Here is a 15,295-nt window from a genome sequence, read left to right as displayed (position 1 = left end):
AACCCGTAACAATTACTATAACATCACTATAACAACCATGCACCCAACATGACAAACTTTGCATTGGATACCACAATCATTTTATAAAGATGAACATTGGGGTGTGGGGTGTTCCCCTGAGGTACAGAGCGTCACAACTGTGCATGCCTCTCTGTGTTTGTTAATGGTGGGTTTCTTGCTATGGAGTTAGATCAAAAGGGGTTGTTAAAGAAGCCAAGCAGGAAAGTGAAGAAATGGCCTAAAATGGATCCCAGGATCCCACCACAAAGAGAAGTGGAGCCATGGGCTTGTCACTTGAAAGGGATGCTCTCTGCAGACTGGAAAAACAACTCAGAAGGGGCATCCCACTCCGGGTTACACATGGTTTAAGTCAGGGGTCCCCAGTGCAGTGTCCGTGGGTGCAATGGCGCCTGCCAGGGCAGTTGTGTGAGCCCGCAGGACACTGCGCCGCCGAAATGCCGCCGCCGAGCGCAGCTGCAGGAGAACCACCCACCGAAATGTCACCGAGAAGCACTGGCGTTTCTTGGCAGCATTTGAGTGGCAGCGCTTGTTGCCGCTGCCGCTTCTGGGCGGCATTTCAGTGACGGGGTGTCCCGCGCCTGCCACAGTCTTCTGGGAATAGGAATATGCTATTCCCACAGAAAGGTTGGGGCCCACTGGTTTAAGTAGTCATAGCACAACCCTGGTAATCAAGAGTTCTAGGATCTATTCTTATCATCTGGCCCCATTAGGGATTGGCATTTACTGCCATTTGAAAACTATATCAGTACATGAGCTCTAACATGTAGGACAGGGCAAGGGATATCTTTAGGTTCCCCAGACTTCTTCTGCAGAAGTGGGGCCCAGTTGCTTGTTTCTTTCAACACCAGGAATCAGTTTACATCAGTTTATTTTTTCAGAACCCTCCTCAACTAAAAGGGCTAGAGGCTTAATTAAAGCAGATTGTCCTTTGTGGGATCCAAAGTTGGAGCTGTAAAAAGGAGCTAGCTCAAGAGCCTCCTCTTGTTTATCAGTGCCTATTCCTGGGGTGACATGCCACTCCCAATGCACCAGAACTCTCCCCGATTCAGATAATTGCTCATCTGCCCAGCTGAAAATCCCCCAAGTCAGTCAATTGCTCCCTCTATACCCCAATATTAAAAGAAAAGATTTCTGGATCTTCTAGTGCATTTTATCTTATCTGTTTGTCTGGCAGCTTTTTGTATCAGGGTCTCGCTTTAACATCACAGAGCACCCCAATGGTGCTTAACCAGTGAATAATAATGTGAATCAACAGCTGCTTCCATGGCCTGCAGAAGGAGTGAATATTAGGTTGTTGTTAAACTCCAGTCTTTCACAAGGTAGTGCTTAGCTTCCTCTGCACAGCCATCAGTGAATCCATCTCAGTGGAAATAATGATATTGTAGAGATCTTAGACTATAACAGAAAAAGTTATGTTTCACATGGGCTGATGTTTAGCATGAGAGAGACCTTATAATGAAGTATTTATGTTTTAAACTTTAAGAAGTTGTAACTACGGAACTCTTGCTCTCTGAGGAATTTTAACTTGCTACCTCTTTAGAAACATTTAAATAATTCATTTCTTGGTTATTTCTTCCTCCCCGCCTCTGCTATCGCCTGAAAAAATCGAACAGCTCTACCTGGATTTACTATGATCATCTGCATGACAAGCAGCTTTTTGGCAGGAACTACAGCAGTTTATGAAAGAGTCCTCTGAGGCAGCCCTTTTCCCAAAGGTAGCCAATACAAATTACAAAGGGACACTATGCTTCCTCTTTCAGAAACTAGCATGTCCTCCAACATCTGCCTCTATTCCCTTTTCACTCATTCCAGATAATTGAAAAAATAATTGAACTTATTAAAAATACAACAGTTGTGCCATGGGTTATGAATTATGCTATGCTGTATGGGGAAGATTACAGTATGTAGGAGCAGGTGAAAAAAGGTACTTCTTTAGAAAGTGATTGAAGCAGGCCTGGCAACCTGGCAAAAGGCTGCTGCACCATTGTGGGAGACAAAGATACACAAGTAACCTTCTATGGGCCAGCAAGGCTCAAACATGTCACATAGAATTACTATTCAAACCATGCCACTTTCTGAGCTTCACAATTTGAGCAGAAAAACAGTCATGGTGTTCCAAACTTTGGACCGGGGTCAAATTTTCAAGTGTCTAAGTAACGTAGGTGACTAAGTCCCATTATTGAAAATTACTTAGGACCCTAATTCTCACTGAAAGTCAACTGGACATTCAATGAGAGTTTGACTCCTAAATTCCCAAGTCACTTTCATAAATAGGATTAGATGCTTTTGAAAATTTTAACCCAGATCTTCAGCTGGTATAAATTAGGGTAACCAGACAGCAAATGTGAAAAATCAGGACAGGAGGTTGGGGGTTTATAGGTGCCTATATAAGAAAAAGCCCCAAATATTGGGACTGTCCCTATAAAATCGGGACATCTGGTCACCCTAATGTAAGTTGATTAGCTCCAGTGAAGTCAACAGAGCTACACTGATTTACACCTATGGAGGATCTGGCCCTATTACACAGTAACAAGCCATTCCTTTTTAAGATGTCAGCATAGAATGTCCATGAGACAAAATGTAACTGGAAGCCTGGGTAAACAGGAAGATATCTAATAAAGTGCTCAGTCTTTTAGACTCTCTTTTGGGTCAGGTCCTGACATACCAAAGGAAAGAACATGCACTAATATCTAAAAAGCCTCCCCACTAAAACTGAATATTGCTGTTTATCATATCTGGACACAGTAACTGCTTCTAAATCATATTGCACCAAAACTTGCCAGTTGATTTTTAATAAATAAAGTTTACCAATATCATATGGTTGGTGAGAGATACTTTCCAAAGTGTCTTTTTAAATAATATCTGCACAATGTATGCAGTAAGGGCTTGAGTCAAAGCCCTTTGTAGTCCATGGCAAGACTCCCACAGACTTCAATGGGCTTTGAATCAGATCCTAAATGTAGGCCAGCTCCCAGGAGGGACCAAGAAGCTAAGTGCACTACTTGACTCTATGCAGGAGTATTAAAAGAACTTTCATCTACTGAGATAGGATAAGCTCCTGACTGAATGACTAAAATCACATTATTATTTTATTGCTCCTTCTAACTGGAATCTCATTGGAGTAGCAAGTCGCTTGCGTTGATGGGAAAAGAGAGATAGTTATGTCACACAAATGTGTTACTCATTGAACCAACCATGTAATAAGCTCCAATTTCTCTTTGCTACACTTTTTTTTTTTTAATTGCTAATTTTTTTGTGCTGACGATGAATGATACCAATTTACTCAGGACTGATTCTACTGGCTAGAGAATCAGGCACATGGCAGACAGCATCTGAAAGTTTTTAATAGAACTATTGTGCCAAACTGCAAAGTGACTATGGCATATAGATGAATGTCTACTGTGGACAAGTAGAAAAACTAATTTTACCTTTTGACCGAAGTCAAATTTGAATGCAAGCTGGTACACCAACTTACTAAGTAAGTTAAGTAAGCCCTTGCAAGGCGCTCTCTTGATATACTTTCTGCTCCAGTTTCCTCAAAAGAGCTAAATTTAATCACAACACTGAGGTCTTTTAAACCTCAGAGAATTGCATTTGCAAATCTCTAACCCTGCTGTAAGGCTTTTTGATACTTATGTTATACTTTCAGACCTTTTTCCAGACATTTCCTTCATATATTTTTAGATAACATTCACTGTTACAAAGAAATCTTTGAATAAACATTCACTGTGAAAAGTGAAGGGGAGAAGTATCCAATAGCAGAAAAAATAAAACCAAACCATCCAGTACATATACCTTTCTCAGTAAGAATTATATTATTGTGAACCTTGTCTATCTCCTCCCCATCCTGTCTTTGGCCCTCACCTAGCACGTAACAGTTAAATTGAGATTGTCCTCTATTCAGGGCAGGTATTATGTCTTAAATGGCTTGAACACATTTCTGGGGACTCAAAAATACATAATTGTAATAATATGCAAGCTTCTATTTATTTCCTTAAGAACAATCTAATATAACTCAATTCTAGTGACATTTAAGTACAGCATGTATGCCATCAATGGAGCCTACTGGCTTCACAGCTTAAAGTGACACTCATGTCTGACCCTGTGCTCCGGGCCCCAGACTTTGACAAATCGTTCCTAGTAACCACAGATGCGTCCGAGCATGGTGTGGGAGCAATCTTAATGCAGGAAGGACCGAATCAAGAATTCCATCCTGCCGTGTTTCTCAGCAAGAAGCTGTCTGAGAGGGAAGGCCGCTGGTCAATCAGTGAAAAGGAATGTTACCATTGTCTACGCTCTGGAAAAGCTACACCCATAAGTTTGGGGACGGCGTTTCCACCTGCAAACCGACCATGCTGCGCTACAGTGGCTTCATACTGCCAAGGGAAATAACAAAAAACTTATTCGGTGGAGTTTAGCTCTCCAAGATTTTGATTTCGACATACAACACATTTCAGGAGCTTCTAACAAAGTGGCTGATGCACTCTCCCGTGAAAGTTTCCCAGAATCAACTGGTTAAAATCATCCTTGAGACATGGAAAATATTGTTAGTCTTTATACAGTTAGTAGTATATTTAGAGATGCATGTGTCATATTAACTCTGTTTTCTCCTAAAGCTCCAGGAAGAAATCACAGCCAGTGTTTCACTCTATCTGTGATTTGGGGGGGCTTGTCATAAAAATAAAGGGAAGGGTAACCACCTTTCTGTATACAGTGCTATAAAATCCCTCCTAGCCAGAGGCAAAAACCTTTCACCTGTAAAGGGTTAAGAAGCTAAGGTAACCTCGCTGGTACCTGACCCAAAATGACCAATGAGGGGACAAGATACTTTCAGATCTGGATGGGGGGAAAAAGGCTTTTGTCTGTCTGTGTGATACCTTTGCCAGGAACAGATCAAGGATGCAAGACCTCCAACTCCTGTAAAGTTAGTAAGTAATCTAGCTAGAAAATGCATTAGGTTTTCTTTGTTTTGGCTTGTAAATTCGCTGTGCTGGAGGGAATGTGTATTCCTGGTTTTGTGTCATTTTGTAATTTAAGGTTTTGCCTAGAGGGATTCTCTATGTTTTGAATCTGACTGCCTGTGAAATTATCTTCCATTCTAATCTTACAGTGTGTTTCTTTTATCTTTGTTTTGCTCTTCTAATAAAGTTCTGTTTTTTTAAGAATCTGGTTGGGTTTTTTGGGGTCTTAAAAATCCAAGGCTGGTTTGTGCTCATCTTGTTTATTCTCAAGCCTCCCCAGGAAAGGGGGTGTAAGGGCTTGGGGGGATCTTTTGGGGAAATAGGGACTCCAAGTGGTCCTTTCCCTGTACTTTGTCTAAATCACTTGGTGGTGGCAGCGTACCCTAGTCCAAGGGCAAAGATTTTGTGCCTTAGGGGAAGTTTTTAACCTAAGCTGGTAGAAATAAGCTTAGGGGGACTTTCATGCGGGTCCCCACATCTGTACTCCAGAGTTCAGAGTGGGGAAGGAAACTTGACAGGAGCCTAGTGGCTTCACAGATGCAGCTGCATGCAGGTTTGCCTCTTATGTAAATTTCCTACCCTGTGTTAAATTTAGGTCATATTTTTTAACAATTTTTTTCAGTTGAGTGAGGAACAGAACATTTAAATTGTTCACAAAAAGACAACCACATGTATTACTATATTTGCTTAAAAACAGAACAAATTATCTTCCTCACATCCATCCCTGCCTATTAGAATCATAGAAGATTAGAGTTGAAGGAGACCACAGGAGGTCATCTAGTCCAACCCCCTGCTCAAAGCAGGACCAACACCAACTAAATCATCCCAGCCAGCTCTTTGTCAAGCCAGGCCTTAATAACCTCTAAGGATGGAGATTCCACCACCTTCCTACATAACCCATTCCAGTGCTTCACCATCCTCCTAGTGAAATAGTGTTTCCTAATATCCAACCTAGACCTCCCCCACTGCAACTTGAGACCATTGGTCCTTGTTCTGTCATCTGCCACCACTGACAACAGCCAAGTTCCATCCTCTTTGGAACGCCCCTTCAGGTAGTTGAAGGGTGCTATTAAATCCCCCCTCACCTTTCTCTTCTGAAGACTAAATAAGCCCAGTTCCCTCAGCCTCTCCTTGTAAGTCATGTGCCCCAGCCCCCTAATCATTTTCATTGCCCTCCACTGAACTCTCTCCAATTTGTCCACATCTTTTCCATAGTGGGGGGACCCAAAACTGAATGCAATACTCCAGATGTGGCCTCACCAGTGCCGAACAGAGAGAAATAATTACTTCCCTCAATCTGCTGGCGATGCTCCTACTAATGCAGCCTAATATGCCAATAGACTTCTTGGCAACAAGGGCACACTGACTCATATCCAGCTTCTCATCCATTGTAATACCCAGGTCCTTTTCTGCAGAACTGCCACTAGCCAGTCAATCCCCAGCCTATAGTAGTGCATGGGATTCTTCCATCCTAAGTGCAGGACTCTGCACTTGTCTTTGTTGAACCTGATCAGATTTCTTTTGGCCCAATCTTCCAATTTGTCTAGGTCACTTTGGACCCTACCCCTATCCTCCAGCACTGAGTACTTCAGTTTTTTCCACATCATGTGTCATGAGGTTGCCTCCCCCATTCAGTAAGGGTTCCACACTTTCCCTCACCTTCTTCTTGTTGCTGACATACCTGTAGAAACCCTTCTTGTTACCCTTCACATCCCTTGCTAGCTGCAACTCCAATTGTAAGTTGGCCTTCCTGATTACACCCCTGCATGCTTCAGCAATATCTTTATACTCCTCCCTAGTCATCTGTCCAAGTTTCCACTTCTTGTAAACTTCCTTTCTGTGTTTAAGCTTACTAAAGATTTCTCTGTTAAGCCAAGCTGGTTGCCTATCATATTTGCTTTCTTTCTGTACATTGGGATGGTTTGTTCCTGCGCCCTCAATGAGGCTTCTTTAAAATACAGCCAGCTCTCCTGGACTCCTTTCCCTCTCATATTAGCCTCCCAGGGGCTATATATAGGATTATATAGGGGCTATATATAGGATTTTTGGCACTCAAATTTAATATAACCCAACCAGGAGCAGTATTTTTAGTGTCAGAGGCAAAACATGAAATCAGTGCCATTTGGCTCTGCTCTGCTTACACCAGAGCTGAGAATCTGCTAAGGTTCAAAATGACCATCACTCCATATACAAATAAAGACATAAACAGTTGTACCATATGACCTATGGTAATGTTGGTGTTCCTTCCTTAACCCACTGAAATATATTTAATACATTATTTTTAATACAGTATATTTACCCTTCAAGGGTGAGAAGTCACAAATGCATGACCTAAATCATTCCACATGTAATGGAGATATTAGTACTTTTTAAGCAAAAAATGTTACAAGTGTAAATTAAATATGTTTATTTTATTTCACCTGTGGCTTCCCCCCGCGCCCCCTCATTAACAAACAGTGGGTTTTTGAAGCTTATGGGTGTCACACCATTAGTAAGAGTCTACATGAGGCTTCTGTATATTTTGTTACTGATTGTACATTGGAAAGTGTGATTAATTGATACAAAGGAATATATTTGTTAGATAATGGAAGACCACCGATCAGTAACAGTAACTACCTATATCACTGGAGGATTCTTCAGAAATGAAGGAATTTTAGGCTATACATTTGCAACATTACATATAAACAGAATAAACTGTGCATCTGCCAAATGGAACCTTATTACACAGCTACAGATTCTCTCAGGTTAGCTGGTGAATGGTCAAGACTTCATAACCTGAAAGGGTGGTTGACATGGCATATCCAATTCTCTCAGTCACTGCACTACAACCATGTGCCTGACTCTGAAGATTCTTGACATCTATAATTTTCATGGTTTGTAGCATTTAATATGTTGTTCTCCCTATTTTAATTTTTATTGCCTCCAAGATATTCAGATCTCAAAGTCTGCTGGCTTTAAATTTGCTGAGTTTTAAAATCTAAGAGAGTTTTCTCAAGGTAACAAGATGAAAGCATGAAGAGCAATATGAGTAGTGTCTTGAAGCCTGAAACACTGACAGCTTGAAGGATCTTTCTGTACATCTTTGTAAACTACACATTGTGCCTTGTATGACTCAAAGCATATTTTACTATCATAAACCTGTTGGCTAAATTAGCTACCCAACATCAACTAAGTTTTGAGCTGATTCTTCAATTAAACTGATAAAATCTTTCATCCTCTGAGTCCATTTTCATGACTGACTGATAAAAGAAATGTCAGCTTTCCAATAAAGGCTCCATAATGACTAATTGTATCAACATTGTATTTCACAGCAGGTCTGAGGCAGGTTAGTAAATAAAGATACCCATCTTACTCTAACCATTTGTGGTAAAATACATACACAAAAGGATAGTTGCCAACTAAACTACAAATGAGGCATAGGAAGAGAATTCCCAAATTATGTCATCTTCTAATGAACAGGTTTGTAACACACATGCTAAAGGAGTATTTCTAATACCTTGTAACAGTATTTTATCCACAGGTTTTTCTCCTGAGATCTTTATAGGGATCTTCCTAGGATCAGTGCTTGGAGGGTGTAGTTCAGTATATTCCCTAATAACCTGGAAGAGGAAATGTGAGGTGGCAACATTTGTCAAATATGCTAAATTATGGAGCTTAGTGAAGTCTAGGGAAAATTATGAAGAATTGCAGAAGGATCTAACAAAGTTGGGTTATGTCTAACAAAACAAGAACAACACAATGGCAGATGAAACTCAAAGAAATCAAGTGCAAAGTAATGCATATTAGATGGAATAATTAAAATAACATTAGTTATAGTTTCAAGGAAAAATAACTAGGCGTCACGGTAGATAGCTATTTGGTTACAGTTTGAATATATTTGGTTGTAGAACAATAGTAGTCAAAAGAGTTAAGCCTTATCAATAATCTTTAATATACTAAATCGTCACAATGTGATTAAGCAGGGCATCTTTACACAGCATCATACACTGACTGAAATAGATCAGTACTAAAGAGCTGGGCTTCTTTGATCTCTACTGGAGGTCACCTACATAACAAAATCAGATTACAATATGGTGTGATCCACAGTTATTGAATATCCTGGGTTAAAGTCCTCTCCGACTGGATAGAAATCAATATTTTAAATTCATTTTCTCTCAACCTCCACCTTCTGTGTGTGTGTGTGTGCACATGCACATAAGTTTAAGAGTGAGGATGGAGTGAGTATGTTGAGTATTTTAAAATATATATATTGTTTTCACCTATTCTGGTCTTAAGTTTGTAAAGTGATATTAGATGGTGAGGGACAGTTCAAATGAAGTGTGTACCTGTAAAAACATCTAACTAGAAAAATCTCTGAAGCACTTATAGCGTAGATAATTTACATGAAACATGGCATTCTGCTACCACTTCAAGGGTTATTAGGAATGGTCAACATTATTGTGTCTAATTTCAACCCCATTGCAACATAGTGGCTTTGAAATAGATCAGCACATTTGCTGGGTGTATGTCCCACTTTGAGGCTTTTGAAGCAGAAACAAAAAGAAAAAACTTAGGGTGACAAATGGAGTAGAAGGGGCGGAGGGGAATCAACACTGAAAAAGAGGAGCAGAAATGGAGACCAACATTTTAAGGATAAATGGTGCACTCACTTTACACACCATCTATTGGGCACCTGCTTTTACCAGAGCTGGGCTTTCTCTATCCTTGATTAAAGCAAAGTCTTCCCCTTTAGCTAGGGAAATATTTTCTTTGGTTGTATCATTCTTGTTAAAAGCAAAAAACATGGTTTTAAATGACAGGAAAATACGACTTGGAAACTAGATCTAGTTTGGTGAATTCAAAGTATAATTGCTAAACCTTGATCTCCATTACAGTCTATCATCCCTATTATAAGTATGTATGCTTCGAAGTAGACCCACTAAGTTACAGCAGACAGGATTCTACTGTTATTTACAAATGGTATCAAACTGAATGACTGAAATGTAACAGATTTGTACACAGACCTGCACTATATAGCTCCATCCTCCATTATTAGCTCAAATGTTAGGTACTAAATTAATTGTTTTTCAGTGACTCTAGGAGCTAAATAAAGTGAGTGCCTTGGCTACCTTTGAGTTTGAAACTAGTCTATTACAAAATACAAAAAGCTAAGCAGGATCAAAAATATATACACACACATAAGTGTGAAACTTTAATATACTCTCATACAAATGAACGCACCAGTTCCAGGCCTGTGGATTAATAACTTTAACACGCCCAACAAAGGCAATGAAACAGAACCATTGCATCCAGCCATCTGTAATTATTTGGCACACACTTTTGTTTTCCAGTATTTTTCCATATAAGATCAGATCCTAAATTTGGGACAGTGGTGGGTGATATCTACTCACATTTTGGGGGGGAATGGGGTGGGTTGTATATATTTGTCACCGCTCTTCTTTATTTCTCCAAAACAGGAGAATTCTCATCTGGGAAATCTCTCGTGTTTCAATGACAAAAGGTTGTCTGCGGCTATATACAGATTTATCAAACCTGCATACAACCCTCTTATATGGATCTGTGACATGGATCTTGCTTAAACAAGACATCAGGGGGCTGGAGGCATTTCGTATGCATTGCCAGTGGCAACCACTGGGTATAACATGGTTTGACTTTATCAGTAATACGGATGTACCATTGAGAACTGGCTCAAAAGGATTGAGTTGTCATTGAATGCCACCGGCTGGCCCTTTTTGGTCACATTGCCCACCTCAGAGACAAAGTCCCTGCACATCAAGCTCAGAAGATCAGATTTGAGGTCAGGAGGGGACACTGCCCAGTTACAGAGTGGTGGTGGTCACACGATCACTCGTGATTAACCACCAGATCAGTAATAACCCTGTGGAGCTCTTAGATAACTGGAATAAAGCCATACATTGTGGTCACAGACACTCACTGCTACGGACTCCCGCTCTCTAAGTGTAGTTTTGTTGTTGTACTGATCATCATAGGCTTTAGCAGATAACTAAAACCCCTATTAGCGTCTACTGGAAGGCAGCTAGAGATGAATATCAATGAGAGGTCTAAAGTTACACATTAGAGGCAATGATTCTGCAAGTTGCTGGCTGCCCTCAAATCCCACTGACTATCCTAGACATTGAGAGCACACAGAAGCACAGAGGATCAAACTCATAGTGACTCAATACCTTGAATAAGCAAATAAATTCTCCTTGAAGAGACTCTCAAACCATGATATGCTATGTATTTTTCCAACTATAAAAAAATAACATATTAAAATACTAAATACTGACATGATTGATGTGTATTAATTGGACATCAATCATTCCATTCTGTTCTTTAACAATATTTCAAAATTTCAATGCATAATTTAAATATTCCCTCTAATGTATAGTATGCTTCATAGTTCTTTGCTTGTATTTTAGTTATGTCCGAGAACATCAGGAACAGATAAAAATGTGATCCATTATAGGGGAAACATGGTCATTCTCATCTTGATACAAAAGTACAGAAATGCACATTTCCCATCATTGCACATAGCAACTGTGCAAGTAAATCCCAATGCACTGAGATGAATAATGGAACCCTAGAAACTGGGTACGGAGAATCCTAGGTCTCCTAAATCCACCTCCTGCAAAATGGCTTAATTGGGGACAACCCAAATAAACTTTATTTTAACCTCCCCAAAGGTAAATCACTTAAGCCGCTGGGTGCACAGCAACTCCAGAGAGATGAGGTAAAATGCAAGTGGAGGGTACTCAGCACCTTTCAGAAAGTGCTCGGGGTCTTGTAGGCTTGACCTCTTAATTAGGATTAAATTAAGTTTCTGAGTTCTGCACTACAGGATTTTTACATTTATATTTGTTTCCATTGCATAACGGTTCCATCTGCAATACTAATCACAAAACCAATGAGGATCTGCCTACACACAATACTGTACAATGCAAATATTTGACTAATCAGCTCATCAAGCAAGGTCATTTCACTGACAAGCTACCAAAATTTAGGCTTCAAACAAGTTAAAATCTCATCCAGAAATTTTGTTATCTATTCAATTGCACCTTGGAAGTGAACTGCATTTACAGATGGAATTAATACAATTTCTATGTATCACTCAAGTGGAAATGTGCTATAATGGCATATTTTAAAAAGAAATAAGCAAGAATTCTATAAAAAAAAAGTTTATCCCCAACCCACCTACTCCCCTACAATATTTTCTTTAACAAGTTCTGATTAAAACTGTTTTAAATGACAACAGAAGTTACCAAAGGGGGCACAGTAAGGTAATAATTGATCTTGTCAGCTCAAGTTATCCTCTTTTCCTTTGAACATTTAACTCTGGTCTACACTGCCACTTACAGCGCTGAAACTTTCTTCGCTCAAGGGTGTGGAAAAACATGGTGTCTCAAGCAGAGATCTGTCATCTACTCAGCGACTTTTTGACAGTGTAAATAGTGTGATAGCGCTGGGAGTTGCGCTCCCAGTGCTGGGAGCTGCGCTCCCAGTGCTGGGAGCTATTCCCCTCGTGGAGGTGATTTTATTACAGTGCTGGGAAAGCTCTCTCCCAGCGCTGGACCCGCGACGACACAGCCACGTTAAAGCGCTGCCATAGATGCTGCTGTAGATGCAGTCAATTACCGGGTGGTAATGCCGCTTCAATGATTTTATTGGTTAGTTCCTTTGGAACAAAATACATGTATGAGTCTAATTTAGGAGAGTTTTGTCTGACGTCCCAATGCTTTTAAGTGTAATTTTAGCTGCCTTAAATGTTCACTCTGCTTGCTTTTTTTACTTCAATATTAAGCATTAAAAATAAAGTACCTGTAAATTCAATCCACTTATTCAATTTAAAATGATCAACTACACTTTAATCATATTGATTACATTTTTGTAACACCAGAATAGCATTTATTATTACGTATGCTAAAAATACACAGAAAGGGTAGCTTTGGAGATTTAAACAGGTTTTACTTCTCATACTGCTTATGAATTAGGCAACATTTCCTCTATGCTTGTGTTTATATCCTGAGGATCTGTGGGGAGATGCAAGGCAAGGCAATGTGCTATGTTTATTAAACTCCATCAGTATGTACTTTTCTGTACAAAGAAAACAAAGAGGTCCCTACTCAAGAAAATTACAACCTAGGAGTCCACCCACTTAGATGCCAAGAACCGTCAACTGTCAGTAACGTCAATGGACCAAATCCTAGATTGTAATCTCTTTAGGGCAGGGACTCTCTCTTAATTGTACAATGCCTAGCACAATAAGCCCCAGACTGGGGCCCATACAAATAAAAATTGTTGAGTTCCTTTAATTTCCAGTGAGTTCTGTGGGATTTACAGGTGCTCAGCATATCACTATATTTGATCCCAGATACTCTAGGATCAGACCCTAAATCAGAGACAGATTACAGCACAGGGTGAAGGTCTGATCATTGAGTCAGAGGTGCTTTCTTCTTCTTCTCCTTACTTAAATATATATTTGGTTAACCTTTATTAAAAGTGTTTGTGGAAGCTTTATAGAGACCAACAGAAACTATCTGGTTCCTGAATGAATAGAATAATTGATTGGACCAGCAATTGAATTAAGTGGAAGGCACTATATTTGAATTATTATCCTGGAATATATAATTTGTGTCAGAACAAGATTCCATTTTCAGCCCAACTCAAGTCAAAGGGAGAAAAGACACAGGATTCAGTGAGAAATTAATTCAGAGCAGACAGGAAGGAATCCTTTACAAAGCATGCAAAGAATCATCGATGTGTGGAATTGCCAATCAGTTCAATGCTGGGCATATTTAGTCTCAATTAGATGGCATTATGAGAGGAATGAGTTTTGATGGGCTTTGTATTCTGCTCCAAGTCCCAAAAGATACCATATACTGTGCTTATTCCAGCATAGGAAATAGGCTTTGATTCTACAATAATTGCTGCCTAATCCTCCTCCAGGGCAGATGCACATTATGCTTCTTACTGAAGAGAAAATTGCTACTGTTAAGTAGCTGCTGTCTTACAACTTGTTCTTAAATATATTTCCTTTCCAGGATGAGCTGAGGAAAGAAGCTTTTAGAGACATGGAGTCAATTTATGAAAGATGTTTAGACCTGGAAACTCCGAATAACAGCAGAAGGAGATGGCAGAGTTCAGCACACCGAGTCTGACCCTTCATCCATTCAGTTCAATGGTCCCTCCAAAAATGAAACAAATAGCAGACCAACATAAATTGTAGTGCCATTTTCTTTCATTACAAAGCATGTCAGAGGCAAACTGCAGCAAACTATATTTAAAAGGCTACTTGTCTTTTTTTATTTTTTTAATGTTCACTGTTTTGTGCATTTGTTTCTTTTATTTCGCTCCTTTGGACTACACTTTGTCATCAAAAAGTCACGGAGTAAATGACAGCTCTCTGTTTGAGACACCATTTTTACCTGAAATCTACCCCAAACTTCCAGTTATACCACTTATGAAAGATATATTTACAAACTCTTACCAGAGACATCCTATCCCCAAGGGAAAATAAACTCCACTCTCATGCTTTATGCTGTTTTTGCTGTAGTTATTTAAAACTTGACAGAGAGGCCTCGACACAGGAATGGAAGCCAGGAATTCCAGAGCTCCAGTCCCAGCATCTGACAATAATTGCCTCTGTGACTTTGGATAAGCCAATTAAATTTTCTACCTCAGTTTCCTGTCTGTCAAATGGAATAATACTCACCTACTTCAAAAGGGTATAGGGATTAGAAGCTAGTAGTTTTTCATTGGCGCTTTTTAAAATTAGGGTGTGTGTTTTAAAAGCAAGTTTCCATAAAAATTCTGTTTTTTCAGAAAAAAAAAAATCCTTTTGGTCTTTTCCCCCTCCTCAAACACTACCACCTCTCTCTCCCTGGCCAACCCTTCCTCTACACTCCCCATTTTTTCCTTTCTCCATTTTTTCACTGGAAAAAAGGGAGAGGGGAGAAAGGAAAAATGGCAGGGGCAGGGGAATCAACTTTGTTTTCTCTCTCATCAAAACACTGGGCATTTTCTACACACATGAAAAATGGTGTTTAGAAAAATGCAGGCCATTTTTTGTGAAACAACTTTCAAATAAAAATGTTGCCCAGCTTTATTAGTTAGTTTTAGTCAGTCACCAAGATTTTCAAAAGTGACTAGTGATTTTAGTGCCTCAGTATTTAGGTGCCCAACTTGAGACATCTTAAAGGGGACTGATTTTCACAGGGCAGGTGCTCAGTACTCTCTGAATATCAGGGCCCCGTAAGGCATCTCAAGTTGAGCATCCAAAAATCAAAGCACCCCAGAACACATGTCACTTTTGA

Source organism: Chelonia mydas, chromosome 2 (assembly GCF_015237465.2).
Source record: "Chelonia mydas isolate rCheMyd1 chromosome 2, rCheMyd1.pri.v2, whole genome shotgun sequence".
Lineage (NCBI taxonomy): Eukaryota > Metazoa > Chordata > Testudines > Cheloniidae > Chelonia > Chelonia mydas.
Note: the sequence above shows the minus strand (reverse complement) of the source record.